This window comes from Conger conger, chromosome 12 (genome assembly GCF_963514075.1).
Source record: "Conger conger chromosome 12, fConCon1.1, whole genome shotgun sequence".
Classification (NCBI taxonomy): Eukaryota; Metazoa; Chordata; class Actinopteri; order Anguilliformes; family Congridae; genus Conger; species Conger conger.
In genome coordinates, this window is record NC_083771.1 from 263,028 (window position 1) to 284,874 (window position 21,847).

General features: G+C 53.5%; 6 non-coding genes and 4 pseudogenes across 6 annotated transcripts; all 10 read right to left on the minus strand.

The window, feature by feature from the left end:
• Positions 1 to 120: 120 nt before the first annotated feature.
• LOC133106403 (U2 spliceosomal RNA) lies at positions 121 to 296 on the minus strand (annotated as a pseudogene).
• A 5,359-nt stretch (positions 297 to 5,655) lies between these two features.
• On the minus strand, positions 5,656 to 5,746 carry LOC133106565 (U2 spliceosomal RNA; annotated as a pseudogene).
• Positions 5,747 to 6,179: 433 nt separating this feature from the next.
• On the minus strand, positions 6,180 to 6,296 carry LOC133105721 (U5 spliceosomal RNA). The gene has a single exon (XR_009703915.1). It is a non-coding gene; the product is annotated as a U5 spliceosomal RNA (small nuclear RNA).
• Positions 6,297 to 6,628: 332 nt separating this feature from the next.
• Positions 6,629 to 6,819, minus strand: LOC133106278 (U2 spliceosomal RNA). Its single transcript, XR_009704446.1, has one exon. It is a non-coding gene; the product is annotated as a U2 spliceosomal RNA (small nuclear RNA).
• A 433-nt stretch (positions 6,820 to 7,252) lies between these two features.
• Positions 7,253 to 7,369, minus strand: LOC133105722 (U5 spliceosomal RNA). Its single transcript, XR_009703916.1, has one exon. It is a non-coding gene; the product is annotated as a U5 spliceosomal RNA (small nuclear RNA).
• Positions 7,370 to 7,701: 332 nt separating this feature from the next.
• Positions 7,702 to 7,874, minus strand: LOC133106363 (U2 spliceosomal RNA; annotated as a pseudogene).
• A 4,555-nt stretch (positions 7,875 to 12,429) lies between these two features.
• On the minus strand, positions 12,430 to 12,545 carry LOC133106101 (U5 spliceosomal RNA). The gene has a single exon (XR_009704278.1). It is a non-coding gene; the product is annotated as a U5 spliceosomal RNA (small nuclear RNA).
• A 343-nt stretch (positions 12,546 to 12,888) lies between these two features.
• LOC133106440 (U2 spliceosomal RNA) lies at positions 12,889 to 13,081 on the minus strand. Its single transcript, XR_009704493.1, has one exon. It is a non-coding gene; the product is annotated as a U2 spliceosomal RNA (small nuclear RNA).
• Positions 13,082 to 16,800: 3,719 nt separating this feature from the next.
• LOC133106115 (U5 spliceosomal RNA) lies at positions 16,801 to 16,911 on the minus strand (annotated as a pseudogene).
• A 339-nt stretch (positions 16,912 to 17,250) lies between these two features.
• On the minus strand, positions 17,251 to 17,440 carry LOC133106489 (U2 spliceosomal RNA). The gene has a single exon (XR_009704514.1). It is a non-coding gene; the product is annotated as a U2 spliceosomal RNA (small nuclear RNA).
• Between the last annotated feature and the right edge of the window lie 4,407 nt (positions 17,441 to 21,847).

A 21,847-nucleotide genomic window follows, 5' to 3' on the forward strand; every position in this document is an offset into this window, starting at 1 on the left:
GCACATATTCACCCTATTTACAACACAATTTACATACATACAAAATAAACAAACAAACAAACAAACAAAAAGGGGGAAGAACAGGGCAACAAAACACAACCTTTTTTTGCATAAAACTTGGAGAGGCGCACCGTTCCCGAACGCACTGCAATAACGGGTCGATGCTTGAAGCGGACGGAGCAAGCTCCTTCTCCGACTCCCTGTGCCAAAAATCCGTTTAATATATAGTCCCCTGATAGGGGACGTATCAGATATTAAACTGATAAGAACAGATTTTTATATTAATGAGACTTTATTTCACAAAACAGGAACAATACAATTCATCAATACATTTTTACATTTCCACATGCCAACCCAGGCCCACCCACTTCCATGCCGCTCAAAAAACTAAATCTAACTCAGAACACAAAATCCCTCCCAACAAAGTCCCCTTCCTGTACATAACACAATCCCGTCTTAAACAAAATCCCTTCATCCCTCCCCCAACACAGTCCCACGCACCTATTTAACTAAAACATATTTGCACATCTGTTACACCCCCACATATACAGTCACAACCATCCTATATACTTACATACACAACAAGGCAAAACTATACCTCCTTACTTACCTATACTCACCCCTCCTGTAAACCCTCCCAAATACTCTTCCATTTCTCCCTAGCGGCATGGAATCCCCACCTTTCCTCCTCCACCCGAAATCTCCACCCCAACTCAGTCTTAACCCACCTGACTACTCCTTCCACCTTCCCTTCCACGCTACACCTCGCTGCCAGGCAGCGAGCGTCCCACAGGGCCTTCTTCACCAGTGATACTGTGAGAAGCACCACAAAAACGTCCCTACCTCTGACCCCTTGCAGCCCCTCTCCGAAGAGCACTCCCTTCTGTGTGAGTCCCTGCAGAACCGGGAACCTGCTTTTAATGTCCCCCCACACCGCCCGTGCAAACCCACAGCTCCAAAGCGCATGGTCAACCGTCTCAACCCCAAAACACGTGTTTCTGGGGCAGAAACAATTGCGGGATATGCCATGGCGGTACAGCGTGTCCCTCACTGGCAACCTGTTTAATGCCACCAACCAGTTCAGGTCGTTGAGCCTGTTCCCCAGTCTCTTCGCCTGAACCTTTCCCCATACCTCTTTCGGCACTCCCACCACCTCCCCCGGCTTCAGTTTAGCCCTCAGCACGCTGTACAAGTCCCTGTGCGAGACGGCCAAACCCGGGTCCTGGCACTCCTCATTTCTCCTCGCCCATCTCATTGCGTGCCAATAGTGGCTGGGCCTGGTCTCTGCCTTTGGCACCAGATTCTGCCACGCACACAACTTCCTCATAAACCCCCCAAACCAAAACCGCACAAAATACTGGTGCTTGTGCTGCAGCGGGGCAGTGAGCGCCGTACACAAGTTGCAAAAGAAAAGAGTGTCAAATTTCAGCCCTAAGAACGGCACGTCACGCCCTCCCTCCAATACCGGCTGATACATGCGGGCTCGCTGAACGTACTCATACGAGCCCCACAGAAAACGAAAAACAGCCCTCGTCAGGCTTTTACGCTGCCTAGCTGGCAAAGGAAACACCAAACTCAAAAAAACCAAAGACGAAAGAACCTCGGCCTTCAGCACCGTGGTCTTCCCCATGAGGGACAGAGGCCGCTGCTGCCACAAACCTAGCTTCCTCCTGGCCATCGCAATCCTCTTGCCCCAATTCAACCCGCTACTGTCCCCTTCCATAAAATCCACCCCCAGCACCCTTAAAGGGCCAGCGCAGACCTCCATCCCACCTAGACTGTCCCTCCTTCCTGCCCAGGCTCCGAAAAATTTAATCTTACACTTACCTATATTTAATGCAGACCCAGATGCCCTCCCAAACTGGCCTACCAGCTCAAGAGCACACTCTACACTCCTGTCGCTAGTGACAAACAACGTCATGTCGTCTGCATATGCTGACATCTTTAAAACTGCTCCCCCACTACCTGGGAGCCACACCCCCTCCACTCTCCTATCCGCACGCATTGCAGCTGCCAGGGGCTCCAAATACAAAACATACAGCAGGGGGGACAGGGGGCAACCCTGTCTCACGCCCCTTGTCTGCAACACAAAATCTCCTAAAAACCCGTTTATCTTGACCTGGCTGCCAACTCCGGAATAAAGTATACTTACCCACCTTCTAAAATTCCAAAACCCAACCTCTCCAAAACTCTAAACAAAAAACTATGGCAGACCCTGTCAAAAGCCTTCTCCTGGTCCAGACTCACCAGGACCAGAGGAAGGCCTCTGTCCTCCACCCAGCTCACCACATCCCTAACCAGCTGCAGGTTGAACAGCACAGACCTACCCTCTACCCCACACGTCTGATCGCTATGGATCACGTGTGGCATGGCCTTGCCCAACCTTGCAGCTAGGGCCCGAGCAATTATCTTGTAGTCGACCCCTAACAAAGTCAGGGGCCGCCAGTTGCTCAGCTCCTCAGGGTCTCCTTTCTTATACAGGAGGGACACCACCCCCTCCCTCATAGAAGGGCTTAACTGCCCTCCCGCAAATATTTCCTCCACCACCTTTAAAAACTCAGCCCCCAGCAACTCCCAGTTCTCCACATAAAACTCCCTGCCCATCCCGTCCTTGCCAGGGACCTTCCGCCTGCTCATCCCTTTCAGGGCCTCCCACAACTCCTGTTTGGAGAACGGGAGCTCTAGCTCCGCCCTCACAGCCTCCGGAACTCGTCTGTCGAGGAACCCCAGAAAGTGATCCCCCCACTGCTGGTCCACCTCCTGCTCGCCAAACAGCTGCTGGTAAAAAGATGCGGCGACCCCTAACATCTCCCCGCTGTCCGTGTGCAGCTCCCCTTTCTGCCCCCTAAGCCCACCTACAGCTGTCCTGGCCGTCGCCGCCCTCACCGTCTGAAAAAAGAAGGCACTGCACCTCTCGTCCTTCTCAAAGCGCTCTTTCTGTGCCTTGAAACAAAAAATGCCTGCCCTTTTCTCGCACCACCTCCTCTGCCACTGCTTCAGCTCATCCACCTCCTGCACCCTCAGCTCACAACCCTTATTCCACTCCTCATAAAGGTCTTGCAGCCTCCTTCTCACAGCCCGAAACTCCCCCACATCTTTATCCCTTTTCCGCTTCATATACCTCCTTGCTAAAATTCCCACCCGCCTTTTGATGCTCTCCCACCAGTCCACCCAAGACCCATAGAGCGGCCTCAGGTTCTGCCAGCCCTGGTACGCCCATTGCAGCTGCTTCCTAAACTCGTCGTCCCCCACTATCCCCTCGTTCAGTTTCCAGTACCCCCTGCCAAAGGTCCTACTGGAAACTAAAACCCCCACAGTAAGTGCCAAGTGGTCAGAAAACCACACTGGAGTCACAAAACCAAAACTTATTATTTGCCCCTTCTGTAAAAAAATATAATCGATGCGACTCTGGCTCCCCCTTGTGTTCACCCAGGTCACGCCAGGGCCCTGCTTATTCACAACCCGATAAGCATCCTCCAAATTAAACCCCTGTACAACAGAACATAATCCCCTGAGGCTCGCATCCTTCCCCTTATCAATGCTGGTGTTGAAATCCCCCCCCAAAATCAAAAACCTTGTTGAGCACAGCAATGCGTCAAAACCCGAAAACACCTCCCTCCTGCCAACCGGGTCAGCGGGGGCGTACACGTTGACCACCCTGTATTTTATATTCCCCCAGTCAAAATCAACTAATAACACCCTGCCCTGCACGGCAGACAAACAATGTACGATCTTAAAATCCCTCCCACCAAACAAAACCCCCACTCCAGTGGAATGAACTCCCCCCACACTCCATCTTGACTCCCCTCTCCCCCACTCCTTAGAAAACCGTTTACAATCTGCCCCATCCCTCAGATGCACCTCTTGCAGGAGGCAGATGTGAAAATCCAACAATGAGAGGTATGCAAATACCGCCCCCCTCTTCTCTTTATTCTGCAACCCCCTCACATTGACGGTCGTTATTTTGAGTTCCGCCATGTTTCCAGTGTACATGACCAAATCCCCTTTACTCTCTTTCCTCCCTATCATCTAATACAAACCCCTCCATGTCCCACTCGAGGGGGGACTCCCCTCCCAGGCCCATGTCCGAGTTGTCCTCCAGCAGCGACTCCTCAGCCACGTATGTCAGAGCCGCATAGCGGTTCGACAAATTGACCTCCGAGCCAGACTTGTGCAGCTTGGAGGGATCGGAGTCCTCGAAAGAGGCCCGCTTCCTCCCTGCCACTCTTGCCCACTGCATGCTGTCCTCTGCAGGCTCCGTGTCCCCCCAAGCAAGCGGGGTTCCCAGATCCCCGGAGGCCAACCCAGCAATATCCACCTCCGCCTGAGCTGGACCATGACCTGAAGCTGGATTCTGGAGCGGAGCTGGATTCGGGACTGGAGCTGGTTCGGGGACTGGAGCTGGTTCGGGGACTGGAGCTGGATCAGGGACCGGAGCCGGAAGATCCTTCCCTCCCACCTGCTTGCCTCGAAAAGCAGCCGCTGCCGCCCTGCGGAAGCGCTGCGCTAACCCGGCATGAACCGGGCTGTCCGGGCTCTCCGGAATAACCACGCCCGGAACCGGATCGGGAGCCGGGCCAGCGACCGGAGCTAGCGCTGCAGTGGGAAACGCCTTGTGCCGTCCCTTCACTCCACCTGGTTCAGGTGCAGCCTGAGCAGGAGCAGGAGCGGGGCCTCCTTTCAGAGGCCGTGCAGACGCCCCAGCCGATAAAGGAGCTACAGGGACCGAGCCAGCAACAGCACGCGCGCAGGCAGGGACTTTCGACGGGCCTGGCGTTTCCTCATCCAGGGACCCCCTCCGGGAATCCGGTCCTGGCTTGTGCTTTGCCTTTCTCTTGCCCTCTCCTCCGGTAACAGGATAAGTCCCCTTGGCACTCCTCTCTCCTCCACCACCAGGGGGATCCACGGCCTCGTCCTCCACCTCACAAGCAGCCCCTCCCATTACCTCCGCATAGGTCCTCCTCCGTTCCGGGCACGCCCGAAACAGGTGCAGCGTGCTGGAACAAAGGCTGCAGCTTTTAGGCGCGGCACATTCCTTGGCCAGGTGGTCCTCAGCTCCACAATTCCTGCAATTACTTGCCTTACAGTCCTCTTTCAAATGACCATATAGGCCGCAACGCCTGCAGTACACTGGCATTCCAGGGTAGTAAAGATACCCCCTATCCGGGCCTATGGCAAAACTCCCAGGAGGGTGTTTGTACCCACCAGCGCTAAGCGCATCCGTCTTAAATTTGACCATGTACCGCCTCTTTCCAGTCCAAAACCCATACTTGTTCTTCACTTTGGAGCCCTCCTTCACTTCTGCACAATAGCGGTGCAAAAAACATAAAATGTCCGACTCCAACACAAAAGGATTGTACAAATGAATCACTAAAGGCCTGAGGGGCCTGGAATACAGCAGCCAGACCGTGACTCCTCTCAACACTGCATTATCCCTAGCCTCCTTGAATCGGTGGTAGAAATTCAAACAGTCCACTTCCGTAACAAAAGTTAAATCAAACAGGCCTCTACTTGGCACATCTTGTAGACAAAAAACAGAATCAGGCTCCAAAGCAAACAGACCTTTGATGATCTTCTCAACGAAAAAATCCAGCGTCACCGTCTCTCTCATCCCTTCCGAAACCTCGAACCTGACGGTATTCCTCAACCGCACCCGGTGGGTCGGCACCTCTTCATCCTCCAAAGACATCGCTCCCGCGAAGAACAGATACTACACTTGATCTTAGCCAAAAGGCCGAGAAGCGATAACCGCAAACTGGCCCCTGCCGACGGCGCCCTCCCGGTGGCCCCGGACCGCGCTTGGGGGAAGACGCCACCTGGCCCAGGAGCCGGCCCCCCTCCCCGCCTTCCCAAGAACCCTGCGCACGCACTGACTGGCCGGTCGGCGAGCTACCGTAACGACCGGACTCAGCTGGCTCCTCCCACCAAGATCCACTGTCCTCCACTGGCAGGCACAGCCGCCAAAAACACTCAACACATACCGAGTACACTGTGACGTACTTACTACCGAGTCACTTACTGAATAGCTGCTCTCTAGGCAGCGACCAAAGCTATTTAGCGAGCGGGGCATCGATCGCACGCGGCAAGCAGGCGATAAGCCAGAAACGAGCAAGTCGGCGACTCGCAAGCAACCCGCATACCTGTCGCACATTGCCGTCTGTCCTTAAACCGTTCGAAGCTGCCCCGTCCTGTGGACGGAGCATCCAAAAATAGCACAAACTCAGGTGCGTTCCTCTCCACGGAAATCTTTAGTAAAAGGCGAAAGATTTGTGCGTGCTGAAGAGAAACCCGAGCGAAATGTGACCTTTCAGCGCACCAGGCGCCTCCGGCCCCCTTCCCAGCCACTCCCACTGACCCGGGGTTGCCACTGCTGCCAGCCGGCCGGACAGACAATCCGAGAGGGAAGGTGGGAAAAGCGAGACAGCGCAATAACAACAAACGGTTACGTCCCGCACAGAAAACTACATCGTTTTGCTAAAAAACTGAGGCAAGCACACTTACAACAAGGGCACATATTCACCCTATTTACAACACAATTTACATACATACAAAATAAACAAACAAACAAACAAACAAAAAGGGGGAAGAACAGGGCAACAAAACACAACCTTTTTTTGCACAAAACTTGGAGAGGCGCACCGTTCCCGAACGCACTGCAATAACGGGTCGATGCTTGAAGCGGACGGAGCAAGCTCCTTCTCCGACTCCCTGTGCCAAAAATCCGTTTAATATATAGTCCCCTGATAGGGGACGTATCAGATATTAAACTGATAAGAACAGATACTACACTTGATCTTAGCCAAAAGGCCGAGAAGCGATAACCGCAAACTGGCCCCTGCCGACGGCGCCCTCCCGGTGGCCCCGGACCGCGCTCGGGGGAAGACGCCACCTGGCCCAGGAGCCGGCCCCCCTCCCCGCCTTCCCAAGAACCCTGCGCACGCACTGACTGGCCGGTCGGCGAGCTACCGTAACGACCGGACTCAGCTGGCTCCTCCCACCAAGATCCACTGTCCTCCACTGGCAGGCACAGCCGCCAAAAACACTCAACACATACCGAGTACACTGTGACGTACTTACTACCGAGTCACTTACTGAATAGCTGCTCTCTAGGCAGCGACCAAAGCTATTTAGCGAGCGGGGCATCGATCGCACGCGGCAAGCAGGCGATAAGCCAGAAACGAGCAAGTCGGCGACTCGCAAGCAACCCGCATACCTGTCGCACATTGCCGTCTGTCCTTAAACCGTTCGAAGCTGCCCCGTCCTGTGGACGGAGCATCCAAAAATAGCACAAACTCAGGTGCGTTCCTCTCCACGGAAATCTTTAGTAAAAGGCGAAAGATTTGTGCGTGCTGAAGAGAAACCCGAGCGAAATGTGACCTTTCAGCGCACCAGGCGCCTCCGGCCCCCTTCCCAGCCACTCCCACTGACCCGGGGTTGCCACTGCCGCCAGCCGGCCGGACAGACAATCCGAGAGGGAAGGTGGGAAAAGCGAGACAGCGCAATAACAACAAACGGTTACGTCCCGCACAGAAAACTACATCGTTTTGCTAAAAAACTGAGGCAAGCACACTTACAACAAGGGCACATATTCACCCTATTTACAACACAATTTACATACATACAAAATAAACAAACAAACAAACAAACAAAAAGGGGGAAGAACAGGGCAACAAAACACAACCTTTTTTTGCACAAAACTTGGAGAGGCGCACCGTTCCCGAACGCACTGCAATAACGGGTCGATGCTTGAAGCGGACGGAGCAAGCTCCTTCTCCGACTCCCTGTGCCAAAAATCCGTTTAATATATAGTCCCCTGATAGGGGACGTATCAGATATTAAACTGATAAGAACAGATTTTTTTTTGTATAAGAAATTTTTATTTACACAAATATAATTTTACATCATATTCACATTACATACACATAACACACACCCTGTACAGACCCAACATCTTTTCTACAGACAACACATATACATCCACTATTTACACTTTTATATACACTATTTACACGTTTGCCTTTTATAGGCTCAAGGCGACCTTCACCTTTTCCCATTTCTTTTCGCCCCTTTTTTCCCCTTCTACCTGGGCACACACCCCTATCTCCACCATTACTCTCCTTTCCCACCCCCTGTAGCACTGCACCCCCGTCATGCTACTTTTGGGGTTCCTGACCTTCTGATTCCTGCTGTCCCACAGGGCCAGCTTCCCCCAGCTCACTAGGAGGCCAAACACCTCCCTCTCCTCAGCCTTCCGACTCTCCACCCCAGCTGCATTCATGACCCCAGCCTTGTCCACCGCTGTGGCCCAGACCGGGAGAAACACCCCCTTATTTGCCTTCCCCCAAAAGACCCTTGCAAAGGGGCATTCCCACAGGGCATGCCCTCCTGTCTCCTCCCTCCCACAGCCCCTGGGGCACAAAGGGCTCCTGGCCGTGCCGGCCCTGTGCATCCTCTCCCTCACCGGTAGCCTTCCCAGACCGCCCATCCAGTTCAGGTCTCTCGCCCGGTTTGGGAGCCACTTGGCCGACAACCACCTCCATTGCCCTCCGCTCCTTTCCACCTCCCTCTCTACCGCCCTTGTCCTCCTGCCCAGGATCTCTTTGTAGAGGGCCCGATGATCCCCCAGCCCCTGTGCCGCGATAATCTCTCTATTAGATCTTAAAAAGAGAGCTGCCCTCGTGTAGCACCACGGGATGTCTTCCGCCCTCGGCCCGCTGTTGTCCCACCCCACCAGCTCCCTCATGGCCGTCCCCACCCACATCCTCATGAGGTGCCGGCACTTGTGGCCCTCATCTCCCACCAAGGCGTCATAGAGGCTCTTCACGAACAAGACCTCTACCTTCAGGCCCACGTCTATTAGGCCTCTCCCGCCCTTTTCCACCGGCAAAAATAAGATATCCCTTTTTACAGGCTCTAGCCTCCCTCCCCATAGAAAATTAAAAATCAACCGGTTTAGTTTGATCTTGTACACCGCCGGGATCGGAAAAACCCTACCTAAATAAATTATCCTCTGTAAAATGTCCGCTTTCACCGTTAGGACCTTACCTGAAAGTGTCAGCGCCCTCTCCCTCCACACGCCTAACCTCTTCTCCACTTTCTCCAGGCACTGCTGCCAGTTCAGCCTGTCCGCCCTCTCCCCGCTGAAACGGACCCCCAGCACCTTTATCCCCTCCTCACACGCTACCAGGCCATGCTCCTCCCCCCTTCTCCCTCTCCATCCCTCGGTCACCATCACTGTCAACTTGGTATAATTAATTTTGGATCCTGACCCTCGACAGTACTGGCCCACCAGGCCCATGACCCTCTCCACATCCCTCTCCGATGAGACCACCACTGTGGTGTCATCCGCGTACTGCAGCAGCTTTACCCTCTCCCCCCCGCTGCCCGGGATCTGCAGGCCCCTAAACACCCCGTCCTGCCTCATCAGCTCTGCCAGGGGCTCTATCACGCACACGTACAGCAAAGGGGACAAAGGACACCCCTGCCTCACCCCTCTACCCTGCATCACCTGTGCACTCAGGGCCCCATTTACTTTTACCCGGCTGAAGGCCCCGTTGTAGAGGGTCTTCACCCAGGTAATAAAGCCCTCCCCGAATCCCATCCTCTCCAAAACCTGCACCAGGAAGGCGTGGTCGACCCGATCGAATGCCTTCTGTTGGTCCAGGCCAATCACCCCTACCCCAACTTTCCTGCTTCTTGCCCAGCTCAAAACATCCCTTAACAGAATTAAGTTCTGGGACCCCATCCTTCCTGGGACAGCACAAGTTTGGTCAGGTCCCAGAACTTCCCCTAACACCCCCTTGGCCCTGTTGGCCAGCCCCTTCCCCAGCACTTTGTAATCGGTGCAGAGGAGAGTGACTGGCCGCCAGTTCTCCAGATCTTTCCTCTCCCCCTTCTTGTACAACAGGTGCACTACCCCCTCCCTCATTGATAAGGGCATTTTCCCCACTTCTCCCGCCCGGTTAAAAACTTCCACCAGATCCTCAGCCATTATTCCCCAGAAGTGGGTATATACCTCCCTGGTAATCCCATCTCTCCCTGGCGTTTTCCCCGCTTTTAAAGAGAACAAGGCCTCCCTTACCTCTTCCATCCTTATCCTCCTCCCCAGAGCTTCCTGTTGTCCCTTCCCTACCTTCCTCCAGAGCTGCGCCACCAGCCTGTCCCCCTCCTCTGTGTCCCTCTCTTCCCTCCCAAACAGCACCGAGTAAAAAAGCGCTGCGGCGTCCAGCTTCTCCTCCAGCTTCCTTACCTCCCCCTGGCCTGTCCTTATCGCCTCGATCCACCCATCATTTTGCCGCGCTCTCACTGTTTTAAAAAAGAAAGGCGTTACCTTCTCGTCCTTTTCCCTCCGCTCCACCCTTGCCAGGAAGGCAAAACGCCTTGCTCTCTCGATGTAATAAAATTTTATTTTTTCTTTTAAAACCTTGACTTCCTCTGCGTTAACCCTCCCTCCCCTGTTTGCCACCCCCACCCAGTATTGCAGCTCTCCCTTCAGTGCCCACACCTTCTCTCTCTCTTCCCTCCTCTTCGCTATGCCATAGGCTATGCAAAACTCTTTTAACCTAAGTTTCACCATTTCCCACCACTCCAGCACACAGGAAAACTGGGCTTTGAAAACCCTCCACCCCAAATAAAATTCTGTAAATTGTTCACAAAAAACAAAATCTTTGAGGAGATCGGCATTAAAAAACCATCTCCTTTGTCTTCTAGCCTCCCCTCCCCCCAATATACACTTTATTACACTATGGTCTGAGGACCAGCTGGGAAGCACCACAAAACTTTCCACACTCCATTTTTTCGAGGCAAAAAAATAGTCCAACACTCCTGCAGGAACATAGCATCAAACGACACCTCTTTAAAAGATAAAAAAATATTTTATTAAATACTTACACAAATACATACCATCGCCGCTACACCAATTGTACATTCAACCTTTTTAACAATACATCCCCTCAAGCCCCCCACCCCCCACTTAACCATACTTACAACTCACCCCAAACAACCAACTGAAAAAACCATACAAATACAAATACAAAAACAAATACCAAAACCAAAAACCCCACCCTCCCCCCTCCCCACAAGCAAGCCCCACCCCACAAACCCCGAACCCGACCACCCCAATCACATACATTATATTTACATATTTACATATTCCCGGGACCCCCCTCCCAGAGGAAAAGCCTTTCCAGGCCTCCCCAGTACTTCCGCACCCATTCCCACCCGTGCACCACCCCATCCCCCCTTATTCTCTCCGCTACCCTCCCAGAGAACCTATAATAGAGCTGGCTGGGAGTCAGGACCCTGAGCCTCGTCCCCACTGCTGCCATCCTGTCCTCCCACAGCACCCACTTTCCGTACCCTACCACCTCCCACACTACACACGGAATCCGGAGCCGGACCGGAACCCGAACCGGAATCCGGAGCCGGACCGGAGCCCAAGCCGGAACTCCTGGTGCTAGGCCGTGCTTGACCTCCAGGAGGCCCAGAGTAGGCCCCAAACTCACCCTGCACCAAGGCCGCAAACGACCTCACCCTTTCTGGGCAGGCCCGGAAAAGGTGCTCCACACTCCCGCAGAGACTGCAGGTTTTCGGGGCCACACAGTCTCTTGTCGCATGCTCCGTCGATGCACAATGTCTACATCGGTCGGTGGAGCACACCGCCTTAACATGCCCGTACATTCCACACCGACGACAGTACAAAGGTTGCCCTGGGTAGACTAGGTAGCCCCTGTCCGGGCCTATGGAGAAAGCCCCAGGAGGATGTGCCACCCCTCCCACCCCTGAAGGATCCTGTTTGAAGCGCACATTAAAATGTCTTTTCCCGTTCCAAAACCCAAATCGATCCTTCAACTTTACCCCCTCCCTCACATCTGAACAGTACCTGTGCAGGAAGGCCAGGATGTCCTCCCGAACAAAAGGATTGTAGAGGTGGATCATCAGGGGTCGCAGGGCCTTGTTGTACAGCAGATGCACCGTAATCCCTTGCAATGCCGGGTCCTCCTTGTGTTCCAAAAACTTTTGGTGCAGGTTGTAGCAGGCGGCTTCTGACATGAACGTCAAATCAAAAAACCCTCTCGGGGAAAAATCCTGCAGGCAAAAAACTGTCTCGCTGTCAACCCTCAATAGCTCCTTCAAGATGTTCTTAACAAAAAACTCCAGCGTGAAACCTTTCCTCCTCTCTCCGTCCTCCATCTCCACCCGAACCGTATTCCTCAGCCGCACCCTGTGGGTCGGCACATCACCTTCTGGCGCTGCCATCCTCTTCCCGTCTTTATCTTAGCCAAAAGGCCGAGAAGCGATAACCGCAAACTGGCCGCGGCAAGCAGGCGATAAGTCAGAAACGAGCAAGTCGGCTCGGCTCATCGGCGACTCGCAAGCAACCCGCATACCTGTCGCACATCGCCGTCTGTCCTTAAACCGTTCGAAGCTGCCCCGTCCTGTGGACGGCGCATCCAAAAATAGCACAAACTCAGGTGCGTTCCTCTCCACGGAAATCTTTAGTAAAAGGCGAAAGATTTGTGCGTGCTGAAGAGAAACCCGAGCGAAATGTGACCTTTCAGCGCACCAGGCGCCTCCGGCCCCCTTCCCAGCCACTCCCACTGACCCGGGGTTGCCACTGCTGCCAGCCGGCCGGACAATCCGAGAGGGAAGGTGGGAAAAGCGAGACAGCGCAATAACAAACAGTTACGTCCCGCACACAAAACTACATCATTTTGCTAAAAAACAGAGGCAAGCACACTTACAACAAGGGCACATATTCACCCTATTTACAACACAATTTACATACATACAAAAAAACAAACAAACAAACAAAAAGGGGGAAGAACAGGGCAACCCACCCACCTAGTAAAGGACAACAAAACACAACCTTTTTTTGCACAAAACTTGGAGAGGCGCACCGTTCCCGAACGCACTGCAATAACGGGTCGATGCTTGAAGCGGACGGAGCAAGCTCCTTCTCCGACTCCCTGTGCCAAAAATCCGTTTAATATATAGTCCCCTGATAGGGGACGTATCAGATATTAAACTGATAAGAACAGATTTTTTTTTATTTTTTTTTATTTGGAAAACCACAAGACATTACAGTTACATACATTCAAACTTTACATACCTTACAATTACATTCCACAATTACATTCCACATCTACATTCCACAATTACATTCCACAATTACATTCCCCATCCTGCCCTCTACTGGGCGGCCCCCCCCCCCCTATCCCTCATCCCACAGCCCCTTCCACCTCTCCTTAGCCTGGTGGTACCCCCACCTCCCCACATCATAATGCAGCCTCCTCTGCACCTCCCCCCTAATCCCCACACAATATTCTTTTCCACCAGGACCCCCCTGGCCTCCCACAAACAGAACTTTGTCATCGAAATCATAAACCACCACAAAAACCGGTTCCTTCCCCTCAAATCAAAGTATCCCTTCCCTCTCATCCCTTTTTAGCCTCCCTGCTAGCACCTTCGCTAACACCTTCAGGTCGACACACAAAAGTGTGACCGGCCTCCAATTCCTCATATCCTCTGTGTCGCCTTTCTTAAACAATAAGGAAATTATTCCCTCCCTCATTGAATCTGTCAAAATTCCCTCCCTATAGATTTCCCTATACACCTCCAACAAATCAGTCCCCATCCTTTCCCAAAAAACCCTGTACAGCTCCACTGGCAGGCCGTCTGCCCCGGGGACCTTATTTGGCTGAAGGCCCCAGAGAGCTTCACTCAGCTCTGCCAGTGTGATCTCCCCCTCCAGTTCTTCTCTCACCTCTTCCGGGACCTCCGTTTCGAGGGCCCCCAAAAACCGCTCCCCTTCCCCAAAATCCACCTCTTTCCTCCCAAACAAATCCCTATAAAAATCAGTGGCCACTTCCACCATTCCTTCCGTTCCCGTTCTCACGACCCCGTCCCCTCCCCGCAGGCCCTGAATACCCTTCCTCACCCTCGCCTGTTTAACTAAATTAAAGAAAAAAGCAGAGCATGTTTCATTTTTTTCCAAGCCTTCCCTCTTCGCTGCAAAACAAACCCTTCTTGCCCTCTCTTCAAAAATTCCCCTTAATTTCCCCTGCAAGTCATTATATCCCTCCCACGATGCCGTCCCCTTTAAATTCCCTGCCACAAAATAATTTTCTAACTCCCTTTGTAATTTAAAAAATTCCCTTTTTTCCCTCCTGGACCTCTGCTTGCAGTAATTAATAGAGAACCATTTCAGACGGACCTTCATCCAGTCCCACCACTCCCTCATTGACCTAAATAAAACCTTCATGTCTGCCCACCCTTCATACGCATAACCCAAACGCTCCACAAACTCCCTTTCCTTTAACACCGAAATGTTTAATTTCCAAAAGCCCTTCCCAAACCTAGTCCCTTGTACCTCTACTGTGGTCGTCAGACTGTGATGGTCTGAAAACCAGACTGGCTTTATTTCTGAGGAGACCACTTTAGTGCCCCCCTCAGCAAAAACAAAATCAATTCGGCTCTTCACCCCCCTCGAATTGCTCCATGTGGCTCCGTCCACCCCTGGATTACAAACCTTAAACGTATCAATTAAATCAAAGTGCCTAATTACCTTCCTCAGGTGTCCCAAACTAAAATCCCCCGTTCCCTCTAAAGAAACATTAAAATCCCCACCCACAATTACCCTTCTGTTGCTCATTAGGCAATTGCCAATTTCCCCAAATAAGTCCCTCCTTCCAGCTGGGTCTGTAGGAGCATAGATGTTAATGACTCAAGCACTTAATCCCCTCCACTTAAAGTCAACCCCTAAAACCCTGCCTTGCACAACTGAAAAGCAATCCTCCATTTCAAAATCCCACCCTTTAAACAAAACCCCTACACCTGAGGAATGTACCCCCCCCACCCCCCACCTTGATTTCCCTCCCTTCCATTCCTCAGAAAATAAATTAACATCCTCCCCATCCTTTAAATGTACCTCTTGTAACAAGCACACGTGAAAAGAAACCATCGACAAATACTCAAAAACTGCCCCCCTCTTAACCTTATTACGCAATCCCCTAACATTCACACTAACAATAATTAACTTATCCATTAACAAACTCAATTTCAACACTCAAAACCATAGCGACACACAAGTACTTACAATAAGGACCCCCCTCCAAAGTCCCCATTATCCATGGCCAGGAACGTGCCATTCGGTGACCGCGGTGGGCTGTAGGCGTGCTCCTCGCTTAGCGGAGACTCCGCACCCAAACCCCCGGCAGCCCCCGCCGGCACTTCTGGCAACGACCGCGCCACACCCGTCAAGGCCCCAGAGGGCCCGGGCTCCTCCTCACTCGCCTTCAGCACATCGTAGCTGTTCTGGAGCTTAACTGTCCCAGATGGTGGGAGTCCAGAAAAAGGCAGGTCTGCCGGAGACGGTACCACCACCGGCACCTCCGCCCTCCTCAGCCCCCTCCTCTTCTTCTTTTTCCCCGCCCGTGACACCCAGCCGTCAGTGTCAGAAGACTCCCCGACTGACTCTACCCCCTCGTTGCCCCTCTGCCTCCTCAGGCTCAGCTCCCCCACCTCCATCCCCTCCACCGCAGGCTCCACCCCTGCCACCTGCACCTCCTCCGCCTCTACAGCAGGAGCGTCTGCTGCCACCTCCTCAGGCCCCGCAGCCGGCTCCTCACCCGTTACCTTCTCCGCCTCCGTCCCTGCGGTTGCTGCGCGCACCTCCTGTAGCACCTCCTCCAGGGGGCGCAGGTCCAAAGGGCCCTTCTTTGGTGCCCCCTCCCGACCAGCTGCCGCGTCCGCATATGACCTGGCCACAGCTGCCCGCCATGTGGCCGAACTCCCGGCACTGCCTGCAGAAACTGGGCTGCCTCGAATAGAACAGGTAGCCCCTGTCTGGCCCGATGGAGAAATAGGCTGGGGGGTGCACCAGACCATCGAAACCCTCCTTGTCTTCGTTCAGGAGGACCCTGAACTGTCTTTTCCCTGTCCATATCCCGTCATTATCCCTCAGATACCGGGCCCCAGCCATCACTTTCCCGTAGCGAGCCAGGAACGCCACCACCATGTCATCACTCACGTACGGGTTGTACAAATGAGTGGTGACCACTTTGAAGCTCCTCTTCTCCATTGTCTCCACCTGAAACGAGCAGAGTGGCTCCTCGTCCTCCTTCTCCTTGCACCTCTTCAATGCCACCTCAAAGGTTACTCCCGATACGAAGGAGACGTCGTACCCCTTCACCGCCGCGTTGGTCTGCAGGCAGTAAATTCCCACTGGATCCACCTTCACCACTCCTCTGAGCACTCTCTGCACAAACTCCCCACGTGCCATCATCTCTCCGCTCTTCTTCCACTGGAAGCGCATGGTGTGGCGCAGGCCAGCACCAGCAGGCTGGAAAAAACCCCCCTGGGCCATCTCAAAAGGAAAACTGGAGGCTTCCAACTGCGCAAAAAAGGCGAAGGCCGAAAAACTCCAAATCGCTTCTTAATTCCCGGTCGCGTGAGCAAACTAGACAAATGATCTAGCCAAAAGGCCGAGAAGCGATAACCACAAACTGGCCCCTGCCGAGGGCGCCCTCCCGGTGCCCCCGGACCGCGCTCGGGGCAAATGCCACCTGGCCCAGGAGCCAGCCCCCCTCCCCGCCTTCCCAAGAACCCTGCGCACGCACTGACTGGCCGGACTCAGCTTGCTCCTCCCACCAAGATCCACTGTCCTCTGCCGGCAGGCACAGCCGCCAAAAAACACTCAACACATACCGAGTACACTATTACGTACTTACTACCGAGTTACTTACTGAATAGCTGCTCTCTAGGCAGCGACCAAAGCTATTTAGCGAGCGGGGCATCGATCGCACGCGGCAAGCAGGCGATAAGTCAGAAACGAGCAAGGTGCGTTCCTCTCCACGGAAATCTTTAGTAAAAGGCGAAAGATTTGTGCGTGCTGAAGAGAAACCCGAGCGAAATGTGACCTTTCAGCGCACCAGGCGCCTCCGGGCCCCTTCCCAGCCACTCCCACTGACCCGGGGTTGCCACTGCTGCCAGCCGGCCGGACAATCCGAGAGGGAAGGTGGGAAAAGCGAGACAGCGTAATAACAAACAGGTACGTCCCGCACACAAAACTACATCATTTTGCTAAGAAACAGAGGCAAGCACACTTACAACAAGGGCACATGTTCACCCTATTTACAACACAATTTACATACATACAAAAAAACAAACAAACAAAAAGGGGGAAGAACAGGGCAACCCACCCACCTAGTAAAGGACAACAAAACACAACCTTTTTTTGCACAAAACTTGGAGAGGCGCACCGTTCCCGAACGCACTGCAATAACGGGTCGATGCTTGAAGCGGACAGAGCAAGCTCCTTCTCCGACTCCCTGTGCCAAAAATCCGTTTAATATATAGTCCCCTGATAGGGGACGTATCAGATATTAAACTGATAAGAACAGATTTTTTTTATATAAGACACTTTTATTTTTACAAATATCATTTTACATTTTATTTACATTACATACACATAACACCAACTGTATACCCACCCCTTACCTTTTCCACAGACAACACATATACATTCATTATTTACACTTTTATTTACACTATTTACACATTTGCCTCTTACAGGCTCAAGGCGGCCTTCACCTTTTCCCATTTCTTTTCTCCCCTTTTTTTCCCTCTACCTGGGCGCACACCCTCATCTCCACCTCCACTCTTCTCTCCCACCCCTTGAAACACTGCACCCCCGTCGTGCCATCTGAGGGATTCAGCATTTTCCTGTTCCTGCTGTCCCACAGGGCTAGCTTCCCCCAGCTCACCAGGAGGCTGAAAACCTCCCTCTCCTCAGCCTTCAGGCTCCCCACCCCGGCAGCCCTCATGACCCCCTCTTTGTCCACTGCTGTGGCCCATACCGGGAGAAACACCCCCCTGTTTGCCCTCCCCCAGAACACTCTTGCAAAAGGGCATTCCCATAGGGCATGCCCTCCCGTCTACTCCCTCCCACAGCCCCTGGGGCACAAAGGGCTCCTGGCAGTGCCAGCCCTGTGCATCCTCTCCCTCACCGGTAGTCTTCCCAGACCTCCCAACCAGTTCAGGTCTCCTGCCCGGTTTGGGAGCCACCTGGCTGTCAACCACCTCCATTGCCCTCCGCACCTTTCCACCTCCCTCTCTGCCTCCCTCGTCCTCCTGCCCAGGATCGCTTTATAGAGGGCCCAATGGTCCCACAGCCCCTGCGCCATGATGATCTCCCTGTGCGTTCTTAAAAAGAGAACTGCCCTTGTGTACCACCACGGGGTGTCCTCCGCCCTCGGCCCCCTGTTGTCCCACCCCACCAGCTCTCTCATGGCTGTCCCCACCCACATCTTCATGAGGTGCCGGCACTTGTGGCCCTCATCCCCCACCAGGGTATCAAAAATGCCCTTTAGATATCGCACCTCTAGCTTTAAGCCCACGTCCACGAGACCTCTTCCCCCTTTCTCCACTGGCAAAAATAAAACCTCCCGTTTTACCGGCTCTAACCGCTCTCCCCACAGGAAATTAAAAATCAACCGGTTCAATTTCACCCTGCACACCGCTGGCATCGGAAAAACCCTCCCTAAATAAATCAATTCACCACTAGTACTTTACCTGTCAATGTTAAAGCTCTCGCCCTCCACAAGCCCACCCTCTTCCTTACCTTTTCCAGGCACTGTTCCCAGTTCAGCCTGTCTGCCCTCTCCCTGCTGAACCGGATCCCCAGCACCTTCATCCCATCCTCACACACTGCGAGGCCATGCTGCTCCCCCCTCCTCCCTCTCCATCCCTCGGTCACCATCACTGCCGACTTGCTGAAGTTCACTTTGGACCCCGACCCCCGACAGTACTGGCCCACCAGGCCCATGACCCTCTCGATATCCCTTTCAGAGGAGACCACCACTGTAGTGTCGTCCGCGTACTGCAGCAGCTTTAAAATCTCTCCCCCGCTGCCCGGGATCTGCAGGCCCCTAAAAACCTTGTCCTGCCTCATCAGTTCTGCCAGGGGCTCTATAATGCAGACATAGAGCAGTGGGGACAGAGGGCACCCCTGTCTCACCCCTCTACCCTGCGACACCGCCGCGCTCAGAGCTCCATTCACCTTTACCCGGCTGAAGGCCCCACTATAGAGGGTCCTCACCCAGGAAATAAACCGCTCTCCGAACCCCATCCTTCCCAGAACCTGCACCAGGAAGGTGTGGTCGACCCGGTCGAACGCCTTCTGTTGGTCCAGGCCGATCACCCCTACCCCCACCTTCCTGCTTCTCGCCCAGCTCAGCACATCCCTGAGCAACATTAAATTCTGGGACCCCATCCTTCCTGGGACCGCACAGGTTTGATCTGGTCCCAGAACTTCCCCCAGAACCCCCTTGGCCCTGTTGGCCAGCACCTTCCCCAGCACCTTGTAGTCGGTGCAGAGGAGTGTGACTGGCCGCCAGTTCCCCAGATCTGTCCTCTCACCCTTCTTGAAGAGCAGGTGTATAACCCCCTCCCTCATTGACTGGGGCATTTTCCCCACTTCTCCCACCCCGTTAAACACCTCCACCAGGTCCTCCGCCATTATACCCCAGAAGTGGGTATATAGCTCCCTGGTGATCCCGTCCCTCCCTGGAGTCTTCCCCGCCTTTAGGGAGAACAAGGCTTCCCTTACCTCTTCCATCCCTATCCTCCTCCCCAGAGCTTCCTGTTGTCCCTCCCTTACCTTCCTCCAGAGCTGCGCCACCAGCCTGTCCCCCTCCTCTGTGTCCCTCTCCTCCCTACCAAACAGCACAGAATAAAAACGTGCTGCTGCATCCAGCTTTTCCTCCTGCAGTCTTACCTCCCCCTCCTTTGTGGCTAATGCCTCCATCCATCCCTCGCTTTGGCGCGCACTCACCGCCTTGAAAAAGAAAGGCGTCACCCTCTCGTCCTTTTCCTTCCTCTCCACCCTCGCCAGGAAGGCAAACCGCCTTGCTTTCTCCACATAGTACGCCTTTATTTGCTCTTTTAAGGTCCTCACTTCGTCCGCCCTCACCCTCCCTCCCCTGTTTGCCACGCCCACCCAGTATTGCAATTCACTCTGCAATACCCACACCCTCTCTCTCTCTTCCCTCCTCCTTGCTATCCCGTATGCCACACAGAACTCTTTTATCCTTACCTTCACCACCTCCCACCAATCCAGAACACATACAAACTGGGCTTTGAAGGCCTTCCACCCCAAATAAAATTCCCTAAATTGCTCAACAAAACAAAAGTCTTCCAGGAGTTCCGCATTAAAAACCCAAACCCTTTTCCTTTCAGGCTCCCCTCCCTCCAAAATACACTTTATAAAACAATGGTCTGAGGACCAACTAGGAAACACCCCAAAATTTTTCAACTTAAATTTTTTTGATACAAAAAAATAGTCTAACCTTCTCCTGCAGCCCCTGGAGTTTGCCCAGGTAAACCCCTCCCCCTGTCGGCCATCTTCTCTAAAACAGTCAAACAAAGCAAATGTGTCCAAAATCTCTTTTTTTAAATAAAGAGCCGAAAAATCCCTCCTCCCTCCCACTATCCCCTCGTCCATAGACACATTCAAATCCCCCCCAAAATAATATTTCTATTTGTAGCCAACAAATCTGGTAAAACCTTAAAAAAATTAAAACGTTCAGAAATGTTGCACGGGGCATGCACATTTATCAACCTAAATTTTTCCCCTCCCCACAGAACATCTACCCACATTAGTTTCCCTGGTACTACAGACAGGAATTCTTCTATCAACACACCCCTCCCTTGAAACAAAATCCCCAAACCGTCAGCATGGACATTCCCCACTGACCAAACCGAAGGCCCCATCACCCAATCCTTCCTAAACACATCTACATCTTTCCCCCCTCCCAAATGACATTCCTGCAGAAAAATCACATCCCAAGGCATCTCTTTTAGGGATAAAAACAGTGCAGACCGTTTATCCTTTTCCTTTATGCCCCTTGTGTTTAATGACATGCAGGTTTTCTCCATTACAGAAATAATATTATTACTGAGGCTTTCAGCCTACCTCCGTCCAAAAATCTTCTCCATCCCCATCCTGGGTTCCGTCGGCAATGGAGCGTCCGAATCCCCCATCTCGTTCTCCACCTCTTCGGCCCAGTCCTTGGGCCTAGCCTTGGCTTTGGTCGGGGCCCTGGCCTTTGCCTGCCTCCCCCCTGGTGGAGCTCCAGCCATCTCAGGCCTCTCCTTCCTCTTCTCTCCCCTCAGCCTGATGACGGCATCCTCCTCCATGGACAGCTCCATGTCGGAGTCGTCGCTGCCCTCATCCGCCGTCTCCCTCCTTTCCATGCTGCCGAGCTCCAGGTCGGTGTCCGGGATCGGGCCTTCCTCAATGTTAGGCCCCGCTGAGCCCGGCATAGGCCCTCTCTGCTCCCCCTTCCTGCTCTCTGCCTCGCTATGCTCTGCTGGGCCTGGTGTAGGCCCCTCAGCCTCCACTGGGCCTGGTGTAGGCCCCTCAGCCTCTGTTGGGCCTGGTGTAGGCCTCTCAGTCCCTGCCGGTCTCGTTGTAGGCCCCTCAGCCTCTGTTGGGCCTGGTGTAGGCCTCTCAGCCCCTGCCGGTCTCGATATAGGCCCCTCCGCCTCCTTTGGGCCTGGTGTAGGCCCGTCAGCCTCTGTTGGGCCTGGTGTAGGCCTCTCAGCCTCTGTTGGGCCTGGTGTAGGCCTCTCAGCCTCTGTTGGGCCTGGTGTAGGCCTCTCAGCCCCCGCTGGTCCTGCTGTAGGCGCTGCTCTCTCCTTGGCTGCATCGGCGTAGGTGCGGCGGCGCTCAGGGCATGCCCTCATGAGATGGTCCCCGGAGCCACATACGTTGCAGGTGCGCGGCTCCTTGCACTCGACCGCCATGTGCCCTCGCTGCCAGCAGTTGTGGCACACCACCGACCTG